General features: G+C 43.1%; 1 protein-coding gene across 1 annotated transcript in view; it reads right to left on the bottom strand.

Moving 5' to 3' along the window:
• The window catches only part of LOC127580395 (uncharacterized), a 42,253-nt gene extending 37,529 nt beyond the window's left edge, over nt 1-4,724 (bottom strand). Inside the window, exon 1 of the mRNA XM_052033800.1 lies at nt 4,652-4,724. The gene's annotated coding sequence lies outside the window, so the exon portion shown is untranslated. The remainder of the gene's footprint in view (nt 1-4,651) is intronic.
• Between the last annotated feature and the right edge of the window lie 7,713 nt (nt 4,725-12,437).

The raw sequence follows: 12,437 nt of genomic DNA on the forward strand, positions 1-12,437 counted from the left end.
GGTAGACATCCCATTCACATCTCCCAACATTTATTCCCTCCACTAGCAAGCACAGTGGTTGCCATTATTTACCAGGTACAAAATGTGCTTCAGTTACTTGCCCACGATACTTGAACAGCACCTCCCAAATCCATGACCTTAATCATCGAGAAGGGCAGGGGCTTCAGGAACATGGCAACATCACCACCTGCAGTTTCCCCTCCAAGCATCTCCCTCAACATTGCTGTGTCTAAGTTTTCCACCCAGCAGCACTGTGGCAGTATCCTCACCAGAAGATCTGCAGCAGTTCAAGAGGATGGCTCATAGAGTCATACAGCACAGAAACAGGCCCTTCAGCCCAATTCATCCATGCCAACCAAGATGCCCATCTAAGCTAGTCCCATTTTCCTGCATTTTGCACACATCCCTCTAAACCTTTCCTATCCCTCTACCTGTCTAAGTGTTTTTTTAAATGTTGTTAATGCACCTGCCTCGACCGCTTCCTCAAGAAGCTCATTCCATATCTGACCACCCTCTGGGTGAAAAAGTTGCTCCTCAAGTTCCTATTAAATCTCTCCCTTCTCACCCTAAACCTATACCCTCTAGTTCTTGATTTCCCAACCCCGGGGAAAAGACTGTGTACATTCACCCTATCTATGGCCCTCATGATTTTATACACCTCTGTAAGATCACCCCTCATTTTCCTTCACTCCAATGAATAAAATCCTAGCCTGCTCAACATCTCTCTATAACTGAGTCCCTCGAGTCCTGGCAACATCCTCTTTTATGCATTCTTTCCAGCTTAATGGAATCACTCCTATAGCAGGGTAACCGAAACTGAACACAATATTCCAAATACGACCTCACCAACGTCCTGTACAACTGCAACATAACATCCCAGCTTCTATACTCAGTGCCCTGAATGATAAATGCCAGAGTGCTAAATGCCTTCTTCACTACCCTGTCTACCTGCAATGCCGCCACTGGAACCAATGGTGGTGGTTCATCACCACCTTCTCAAGGGCAATTAGGTATAGTAGTAAATGCTCACTTTGCTTGCGTAGCCTGCAATCTGAAAAAATGAATAATAATATAAAAATTCACCACTTCTTAATATAAAATCATCTGCATATTTGATGAACTAGAATGTTAGTGAATCAAAACCAGAACTCCACTTATGGGATGGCCAATTCTATGCATATCTACAGTTCATTATGCTGCCAAATCTAATTTTTCTATTTACCCACCAAATTCAAATTTTTAAGGTAAGATAAGATATATTTATTAGTCACATGTACATCGAAACACACCGTGAAATGCATCTTTTGCAAAGTGTGTTCTGGGGCAGCCCGCAAGTGTCGCCACGCTTCTGGTGCCAACATAGCATGCCCACAACTTCCTAACCCGTACGTCTTTGGAATGTGGGAGGAAACCGGAGCACCCGGAGGAAACCCACACAGACACGGGGAGAACGTACAAACTGCTTACAGACAGTGGCTAGAATTGAACCTGGATCACTGGTGCTGTAATAGTGCTACGCTAACCACTACACTACCATGCCTGCCCATGTTTGCAGTCCAACAATCAGTTCTGAAATGTAACACAAAAGTGAAAAACAAAAACAAAACAGCAGATAGAGTCATAGAGTAATACAACATGAAGACAGGCCCTTCGGCCTAACTCAGAGGATAGTGAGGGGAAGGGTAGGACCACTTAAGGATAAAGAAGGGAATCTATGTTTGGATGCAGGGATGTGGGTGAGGTTCTGAATGAGTATTTTTCTTCAGTATTTACCCAGGAAAGGGACATGCAGGATGCAGAAATTGGAACTGAGGGCATAAACATGTTAAGGCATTTAGAGGTCAAGGAGGAGGTAGTGTTAGGTCTCCTAAACAGTACTAAGGTGGATAAGTCCCCAGGGCCCGATGGGATATACCCCAGGTTACTGAGGGAGGCGAGGGAGGAAACTGCTGGGGTCTTGACCAGTATCTTTGTGTCCTCTTTGACCATGGGTGAGGTCCCGGAGGACTGGTGAGTGGCTAATGTTGTTCCGCCATTTAAGAAAGGAAGAAGAGAAAATCTGGGGAACTATAGACCGGTGAGTCTCATTTCAGTTGTAGGGAAATTGCTGGAGAAAATTCTTAGAGATAGGATATACGAGCATCTGGAATCCAATGGCTTGATTAGGGAGAGCCAGCATGGCTTTGTGTGGGGCAAGTCGTGTCTTACTAAACTGGTTGAGTTTTTTGATAAGGTGACGAGAGAGATTGATGAAGCAAGAGCTGTGGATGTCATCTATATGGATTTCAGTAAGGCATTTGACAAGGTCCCACATAATAGGTTAATCAAGAAAGTTCGGCTGCATGGGGTCAGTAGAGAATTGGCTGTGTGGATCCAGAACTGGCTTGCCCATAGAAGACAGAGGGTAGAGGTTGAAGGGACTTATTCGGGCTGGAGGCCTGTGAGTAGTGGTGTTCCGCAGGGATCTGTATTGGGACCTCTGCTGTTTGTGATGTACATAAATGGCCTGGATGAGTATATTGATGGGTGGGTTAGTAAGGTTGCAGACGATACCAAGACTGATGGAGTTGTGAATCGTGTAGAAGACTGGTGATGGATACAGCGTGATATAGATCAGTTGCAGATGTGGGCAGAGAAATGGCAGATGGAGTTTAACCCCAATAAATGTGAGGTGTTGCACCTTGGTAGGACTAATGACAAGAGGCAGTATACTCTTAAGGGCAAGACCCTTAAGAGTGTTGAAGAGCAGAGACCTTGGGGTGCAAGTCCATGGCTCATTGAAAGTGGCTACATAGGTAGACAGGGTAGTTAAGAAGGCTTCTAGAATGCTCGCTTTCATTAATCGGGGTATTGAGTATAGGAGTCCAGAAGTTATGATGTATCTCTATAGAACTCTGGTTAGGCTGCATTTAGAGTTTTGCATTGAATTCTGGTCACCTCACTATAGGAAGGATGTCGAGACTTTAGAGAGGGTGCAGAGGAGGTTTACCAGGATGCTGCCTGGACTAGAGGGCATATGCTGTCAGGAGAGGCTGGACAAACTTGGGCTCTTTACTCTGAAATGACGAAGGCTGAGGGGTGATTTGTTGGAAGTGTATAAAATTATGAAGGGCATAGATAGGGTAGACAAGCAATATCTTTTTCCCATTATTGAGTGATCCAATACAAGAGGGCATGCATTTAAGGTGAAAGGGGGTAGGTTCAGAAGAGACATGGGTGGTACGTTTTTTTACTGAGAGAGTGGTGGATGCCTGGAATGTGTTGCCTGATAGGGTGGTGGAGGCAAATTCATTGGGGGCTTTTAAGAGGGGCTTGGATGGGCACATGAATGAGAGGAAAATGGAGGGATATGGGCATTCCGTAGGCAGGAGGGATTAGCTATGTTGGCACAACATTGTGGGCCAAAGGGACCTGTTCTGTGCTGTGCTGTTCTATGCTCTATGTTCATCCATGCCAACCACGGTGCCCAACAAACTGGCCCCATTTGCCCGCATTGGCCCCACATTCCTCTAAACCTTTCCTATCCATGTACCTGTCCAAGTGCCTTTTAAATGTTGTTAATGTACCTGCCTCAATCACTTCCTCTGGGAGCCCATTCCATACATGGTCTACCCTCTGAGTGAAAAAGTTGCCCCGCCGTTTCCTATTTAATCTCTCCCCTCTCACCTTAAACCCATGCCCTCCAGTTCTTGATTCCCCAACTCTGGGTAAAAGATGAGGGGAACAAAAATCGAATTAGGTACAGCAATAGTGCTGGCCTTGCCTGCATAGCATACATCCTGAAAAATGAATAATAAACTAAAAATCCACCACCTCTTAATATATAATCATCTTCATGTCTGATGAACTAGAATGTTAATGAATCAAAACCAGAACTCGATTTATGGGATGGTCAATTCTATACATCTCTATGGTTCATTCATGTCACCAAATTTGATCTTTCTACTTACCCATCAAACTCAGTTTGAAGCCTGACAATCAGTTTAGGAATGTAGCACAAAATTGAAAAACAAAAAAAAACTGCAGATGCTGGAAATTTCAAATTAAAACAGCAAATGCTGGTGATGTTCAGCAGGTCTTTAAAAAACTTTTCCGCTCTCTTTGTTGAGACATCCGTTTGTCTCCTTTACTTTGTTCTCCATTGTTCGCCTTCTCTGTGACATAAAACATGCTTATTTTCTCGATGTTCCAGGTTTGATACTGGGTCATTGACCTGAACTGTTAACTGAGTAACTCTCTCCACAGAGACTACAGATGCTGGAACCTGGAGCAACAAACAATCTGCTGGAGGAACTCAGTGGGTCGAGCAGCATCTGTTGGGGGTGGGGGGGGGGGGGGGGAAGGAAAGTCCTGATACAAGGTCTGAACCTGAAACCTTGACAATTCCTTTCCTTCCACAGATGCTGTCGAGCTGTTGAGATCCTCCGGTAGATTGTTATTCTCTCCACAAGTGCTACTTTAACTGCTGAGTATTCCCAACAATTTGTGTTTTTTATTTGAATATATCATTATAGATCTGAACCTTCTGTTTAAGCCTACTTGAGATGTTACTCCTTAAATGAAAGATAACGACAATCCATGATCATTTGTATTGTTAGTAATAAAAATACATTTCAAAATCTAAAAACGTTTGCAGCAACTATGTTCTTACCTGCGGTAGCCACACAAGATAGAAGTAGCACGTGTTGAATTAAGAGTAAAAGTTTATTGTAAGGACTGGTGTATCTCAGCTCCATATCTTGACAGCTTAGAAGCTTCTCAGAAACTGAGATACATTGTGCCTTTTGTCTCAAGCCATGCCTTCAAGTTCTTCAGCTTCCTGTTAGTCAGAGACACAGCTTGCTACTAGCCCCATTTCCTGCTTACAGTTTAAATGAGTACTTTGATCTTTGGCTTGAATCAGATGGTAAATAGTAACATACATTTTGCTACACCAAGAACTGATATATATATGTATATATATATATATATACACACACACATATATATATATTCAAGAGCCAAAACACTAAAGAATAATATAACAATGGAAACAAAGTATTATTTTATATTAGAACATCGAGAATTACAGCACAGTACAGGCTCTTTGGCCCAAGATGTTGTGCCGACATTTTATCCTGCTCTAATATCCATTTAACCCTTCCCTCCCACATGGCCCTCCATTTTTCTATCATTCATGTGGCTATCTAAGAGTCCCTTAAATGCCCCTAATGTATCTGCCTCCACCACCTCTGCTGGCAGTGCGTTCAACGCACCCACCACTCTCTGTGTTTATATAAAAACAACTTACCTCTGACATCCCCCTTATACCTTCCTCCAATCACCTTAAAATTATGCCCCCTTGTGTTAGCCATTTTCACCCTGGGAAAAAGTCTCTGACTGTCCACTCAATCTATGCCTCTTATCATCTTGTACACCTCTATCAGGTCACTTCTCATTCTCCTTCTCTCCAAAAAGAAAAGCCCTAGCTCGCTCAACCTACCCTCATGAGACATGCTCTCCAATCCAGGCAGCATCCTGGTAAATCTCCTCTGCACCCTCTGTAGAGCTTCCACATCCTTCCTGTAATGAGACAACCAGAACTGACACAATACTCCAAGTGTGGTCTAACCAGAGTTCTATAGAGCTGTAATCCTAGAACTCTCCATCAACAATGAAAGCCAAACCTAATAAAGTGATATTTTGGGGTCAGATTATCACTCTAATACTATTCTAGTGCTATTCTGTTATGTTGAGCAACTCCTGCTTAAATTATTATGTCAATTAATGTTTAGGTTTCGTCAGATTTGCTGTTGTCCTAAGTGAGCCTGGGACCAAAGAAGTTAATGGATCCAAGCTCAGAGAGCTGTATGCAGAACTGAGATTTGTCCTTGTTGTTCTTCCACTCTTTATTCTGATCCTTCACTTCTTTGTTACTTAACTCCAGGTAGCTGCTGTCCCTCTCCAACATATCTGAATGGTTTGCCCATTTCCCACCAATATCAGCTCTTCCATCAGCAACCTTAAGGACCTATCTAGTTCATCCTTTTCTTCCTCATTTATATGATAACCCTAAATGATATCATAAATCGATTAGAATTAGATTAGGCACACCTGGGTAACCTTCCACATTGGTGGGAAAATTCCATTGTTAGACCCTAAGACTACAAGACATAGGAGCAGAATTGGGCCATTCGGCCCATCAAGTCTGCTTCGTCATTTGATCATGGCTGATTGATTTTTCCCTCTCAACCCCATTCTCCTGCCTTCTCCCCATAACCTTTGACACCCTTACTAATCAAGAAGCCATCAACCTCCACTTTAAATATACCCAATGACTTGGCCTCCACAGCCATCTGTGGCAATGAATTCCACAGATTCACCACCCTCTGGCTAAAGAAATTCCTCCTCATCTCAGTTCTAAAGGGATGTCCTTTTATTCTGAGGCTGGGCCCTCTGGTCGTAGACTCTACCGCTACTGGAAACATCCTCTCCACGTCCACTCTATCCAGGCCTTTCAATATTTGGTAGGTTTCAATTAAATCCCCCCTCATCTTTCTATACTCCAGCAAGTACAGTCCCAGAGACATCAAAGGCTCCTCATATGTTAACCCTTTCACTCCCGGGATCATTCTCGTAAACCTCCTCTGGACCTTCTCCAATGCCAGCATATCCTTCCTTAGAATATGGGGCGCAAAACTACTCACAATACTCCAAATGTGGTCTGACCAAACACCTTATAAAGCCTCAGCATTACATCCTTGCTTTTATATTCTAGTCCTCCTGAAATGAATGCTAACATTGCATTTGCCTTCCTCACTACTGACTCAACCTGCAAGTTAACCTTTAGGGAATCCTGCACTAGGACTCCTAAGTCCCTTTGCATCTCCGATTTCTGAATTCTCTCCCCATTTAAAAAATAGTCTATGCCTTTATTCCTTCTACCAAAGTGCATGACCGTACACTTTCCTACGCTGTATTCTGTCTGCCACTTCTTTGCCCATTCTCCCAACCTGTCCAAGTCCTTCTGCAGACTCTCTGCTTCCTCAACACTACCTGCCCCTCCACCTATCTTTGTACCATCTGCAAACTTGGCCACAAAGCCATCAATTCCGTCATCCAGATCATTGACATATAACGTGAAAGTAGTGGACCCAACACCGACCCCTGCGGAACACCATTAGTCACCGGCAGCCAACCAGAAAAGGCCCCTTTTATTCCCACTCTTTGCCTTCTGCCAGTCAGCCAATCTTCCATCCCTGCTAGTACCCTTCCTGTAATACCATGGGCTCCTATCTTGTTTAGCAGCCTCATGTGCGGCACCTTGTCAAAGGCCTACTAAAAATCCAAGTGAACAACATCCACTGACTTTATTTTGTCTATCTTGCCTTTTACTTCCTCAAAGAATTCCAACAGATTTGTCAGGCAAGATCTCCCCTTAAGGGACCCATGCTGACTTTGGCTGATTTTATCACATGCTTCCAAGTTTTACAAAACCTCAACATTAATAAAGTGATGACGAGAGCTTTTTTTCTCACTTGGTATGCTATCAAGGGAAAGCTAATGCTGCTCCTGTTTATGTTCTTACCCCTGCCAATCCACTCTCATCAGCCTGATCCTCCCTTACTATCTCCCCTAACTACGCCACCAAGACCCTTTCTAACCCTCACTTACTTCAGTACACTCCAGCATACCACCCACATTCTGCTGCTAGACAAACTTCAACGGCAGAAGCATGTAGACTAAAGGACTTTGTGCCAGTTTGCAAAGCTTGCTTTGGGCTATCAAGAAGTTTAGTGCCCCTGTGTAGTACCATTTGAACTGTCTTTTCAGATATGGTTCAATATCTAGCTTCTCATCTGCGAAAGTGGATACAATGATTATAAGGTACACATGTTAGCTGTGGGTGGCAAACCAACATCAGGTTTCACTTAGTCTGGCTATATTGAAGGCAATAATATTTCCCACAATTTCACACCAAAATGTTGGGTGAGACAAAATATGAAACCTATAAGAGCTGTGGTAGCTTTGAAGCATACTTAATGAGTAAAAAGACTGACCTTGCAATGTAATTGAGGTTGTCCACTGCAATTTCTATTTAAAATGAAAAAAACATAGCAATAATAACTTCTATTTATATAGTATAATATCATGCTTCACAGAATTGTTATTGAAAAAAGCTGATAATATTCAGCAGGTTACGCACCATATGTGGAGAGAGAAATGCAGTAAACATTTCAAATCAATGACCCTTCATCAAAACTTTGGCTGTTGACCCTGTAAAAACTCATGGGGCCAATCCATTAGTATATCAGAAGGGTTAGGAATGTGATGGCTGCTTTCCATGGGCATCTAATGCTGGACAGGGTGAGAGGTGGGGCACAGAATTCACAAGGCTGTGTCTCTAACTAGAGAGCTGCAGCTGTTGAGGGCAGGATAAGCAATGGTTGTATAGAAGTAACACTAATTTGGGTACCTAATTTTAATGTTCCTTTTAAGACTAACACAAAGAGAACCAGCAGAACTCCTCCATGACTTTCACTAGAATTACATCAGTCATGGGTAGCCCTATTTCCAAGACCTGTGCAATATGACTGTCACCATTCAAGCAGCTTCAATTTTTTCATTTGACCTAGAAGTTCTGTCAAGAGAATATAGCTACCAACAAAATGTTTTCTGATACACTTTGCAAGTGATAGTAGAGGCATGAATCACGTGGACAGGCAGAAGCTGTGAACAGGTATCCTCCAGGATGGCAGCATGGTCCCAGAAAGGGTTGAATGACCTGACAAGGGCAATGAAAGTATCAGTGCCCTTACCCTCCTTTGATGCACTGTTGAACCTTGTGTGGTCATTCCCTCCTTCCTATCAAATACAATGGGCTGCAAATGCACCAAAGTCGTGTGCACTCTTCCATAATATTTCTGTAATATTTCTGCTCTCTAATACCACGTAGGAATTGAATGTTTGAAGAAGTGCAGCTTCTTTACAAAGTTTTCATTCTTTTTGCAGGAAAGGAATGTCACTCAGAATCAGAGAGTTCCAGGTCACTGAGGATGAATTCACCTCGTTTTAGGAGCAAGTCAGATCCCTTGGAAAGGCATTCAGCACTGGGGACAGAAAAATTGCTGCTTGCATCTTATCCATGTCTTCTCTCTCCAGCTCTTTGATAAATGTATTAAGATGTAATACATTATTACCTATCTTGTCTGGATAACACAAGTTCTTGGCAGAGTTCAAATAGATCAAAGTAGTTAAATGTGAGCTTGTGTCATCCTGCCTATTTTACAACCCCCAAGTCAATTACTTACAATTCAATATAATGGAACTAGTAAATGGGACTAGCTTAGATGGGCATTTTGGTTGGCATGGGCAAGTTGAGCCAAAGACACAAGAGATTCTGCAGATGCTGGAGGGAAATAAACAGTCGACGTTTCGGGCCGAGACCCTTCATCAGGACTGGAAAGGAAGAGGGCAGAAGCCAGAATAAGAAGGTTGGGGGAGGGGGAGTAGCACACGCAGGCAGGTGATAGGTGAGTCCAGGTGAGGGGGGAAGGTGGGGGAGGGTAGAGCGTTTCACAGGTGAAGTTCTGCCTCTGAGAGTGTCATTTATTGCATCTGGTGCAGCCTTCTCTACATCGGTGAGACCAGACGCAGATTGGGTGACCGCTTTGTCGAGCACCTTTGCTCCGTCCACCGCAAAAGCAAGGATCTCCTGATGGCCAGCGACTTCAATTCCACATCCCACTCCCATACTGACATGTCTATCCATGGCCTCCTCTACTGCCACGTTGAGGCCAGACGTAGGTTGGAGGAACAACACCTTATACTTCGCCTTGGGAGTCTCCAACCTGGCGGCCTCAACATCAATTTCTCTAACTTCTGGTAACCCCTCCCCTCTTCTCCCCCCCCTTTTTTTCCTTCCCCTCCCCTTTCTTCCCTTCCTTGTCTTTCCTCATTCCTGTGGCCCCCATACCTCTTCCCCCCTCCTCTTTCCCCTTCCCTCACCCTCATGACCTGCCCATCCCTTCCCCTGCCCTCATAACCTGCCCATCCACTCCCCACCTCCTTCCCTTCATTCCATGGTGCACTGCCCTCTCCTACCGCATTCCTTCTTCTTCAGCCCTTTGCCTCTTCTACCTATCACTTCTCATCTTCTTACATCCCCCCTTCCCCACCCTCCTACCTTCCCTCTCTCACCTGGACTCACCTATCACCTGACTGCATGCATTCCTCCCGCTCCCCCGACCTTCTTATTTCTGGCTTCTACCCACTTCCTTTCCAGTCCTGATGAAGGGTCTTGACCTGAAACGTCAACTGCTTATTTCCCTCCGTAGATGCTGTCTGACCTGCCGAGTTCCTCCAGCACTTTTTGTGTGAGTAAAACTGAAAGGCCTTTTTCTGTGATGTACTACTCTGACTCTAATGCTGTGCTAAAAAAGACCACTAGGCTAATTAAACTTGGCTCATTCTTGAATACATGGGGAGTCTGCAGGGGATTGCTGGAATGACCAGGATTTATAAGTTAGTGTGGACTTTAGGTGTTGAGACAGGGAAGGAGCAAGGTTCCCAACTGGGTATCACTGTGCAAGGAATCCATGCCTTTTTTCCCTTGTGTGTGTGTTTTATTGCAGAAACTAAAATTAGAACCCATAGCTAATGCTGAGGACTTTATCCTGTTTGGTGAGATTGAGAAAATTAGAAGAATGAGAAATCATCTCATTCTAACACAAGAACAATATAACATTTGGCTATGTTGGTGCTGGGAAATTTAAAACAGGTGATCACAGCCTTGGACAAAGGATTAAGATGAGAAACAAAAAATCTTCACTCAAATACTAATGAACCTTTTAAATTCTCTATCACAGTGGATGCTCAGACACTGGCGATATTTACAAGAAAGGCTGAGAGATTTTTGAATGCTAAGCAATGAAGGAATACAGGACTTGTCTGGAAGGTGGAATTTAGTTGAACATTAGCCATGATGTTCTTGAACAATGAGCTGGCTTCAAGGACCAAAAAGCCTAATGCTGCCCCCTTTTCTTATGGCTTTAAATTTTACTATCTGCTTTGCTGACAGCACTCGTTTAATTGTGGAGATCTCATGTTTTTCTACTATCTGTTACTGTAGTGCTGGGCTCCCTATTGGCAGCACTAATTTCATCTCTATGTGAATGAAAGAAATGTTGGACATTTTTGCTGTTCTATGACTTATGAAGCATCAGAGCAACAGGAAGTTCTTGAAAGAGGCTGATAGAATAAACATGTCTTCCTTTGTTACAATTTGAACGTGCCACATTTATTTTCCTTTAAGATCAAATTTTAGAAAAGAAACTCTTGAATGGTCAATTATTACAACTTGCTAAGAAACTGTGCTGTTCTGCAGCAAGGGTATTCTCTGTTTCCTTGTAAATGTCTCTAGGTAGCTTTTTAGATTTTTTTTCAAATCACATAACAATCTATAGCTGGAAAAGCAAACATTTTTTTAAAGCTATTGCTCAAGCTGATTTACAATTGGAGGTACCAGAATAGCCAAAGATAATTGTCCTCCTACATCCTTTGCATGCCTGTGGTGAATTGCCCTACTATTCTAATTTAGGAAATGATCCCACGCCTCATTCAATCTTTCTGTGACAGACTTCAGCACTCAAGAATGCTGGAGTCCAAAATTGCCAGGGAGAGTCAACATTTTATGGAAATGTAGAAAATTACAATCACAAAGGAGACTATTTGGCCTATTATGTTGGACAAAAAAAAATTGAACTAATCCCATTTCCCAGTTTGGTTGGAACCGCGTGGGTAAGGGCACATTAAGTATTTATTCAGGTACTTCAAAAATGTAATGATTCCACTTCCGTCACTCTTTCAGAGTTCTCAATTTTATCATTCTTGCTCTCTCATCCTTCCACCAAGAACCTTAGGTTAATGCTCCAAGGCATTTTTTTTAGGCCGTCCTTCAGGATTGAGGGTAACTTACTTTTACTCTGCTTTTGTGGGTTCAGAGGTGGCTGATGAAGCCAATTTAGGAGCCACAATGAGATGGGTGGATGGATAGTCTGTGAGCTGGTCTGCTGCATTTGTCACTGTGTTCCTAATGCAATGGTTTGGGGTCGTCAGCACCACCCCAAATACTCCTTCCCTACTTTGAGCAGCCTTGGGCCAGAGAATCGCAGACGTTTTATTTTTTCAAGGATGCTTTGAACACATCCTTGAATCTTTTCTTCAATCCACCTGGTAATGTTTTGTGTCTGTTTTGGGATACTGGTGTCAGGCAAGGCTACTTAACACACAAATAAAGGGAAGAAAATATATATTTCCTATTCACCATATCTAGGGGTTCTCATAATTATATAAACTTCAACCAAACCTCCACTCAGTCTAAAATCTGAAGCCTGACAATCTTTTTTGCTGGCAACATCCTTGTTGATCTGCTCTGAACCCTTTCTAGTGTTATCACA

The sequence above is a fragment of the Pristis pectinata genome, chromosome 2 (genome assembly GCF_009764475.1).
Source record: "Pristis pectinata isolate sPriPec2 chromosome 2, sPriPec2.1.pri, whole genome shotgun sequence".
NCBI lineage: Eukaryota > Metazoa > Chordata > Chondrichthyes > Rhinopristiformes > Pristidae > Pristis > Pristis pectinata.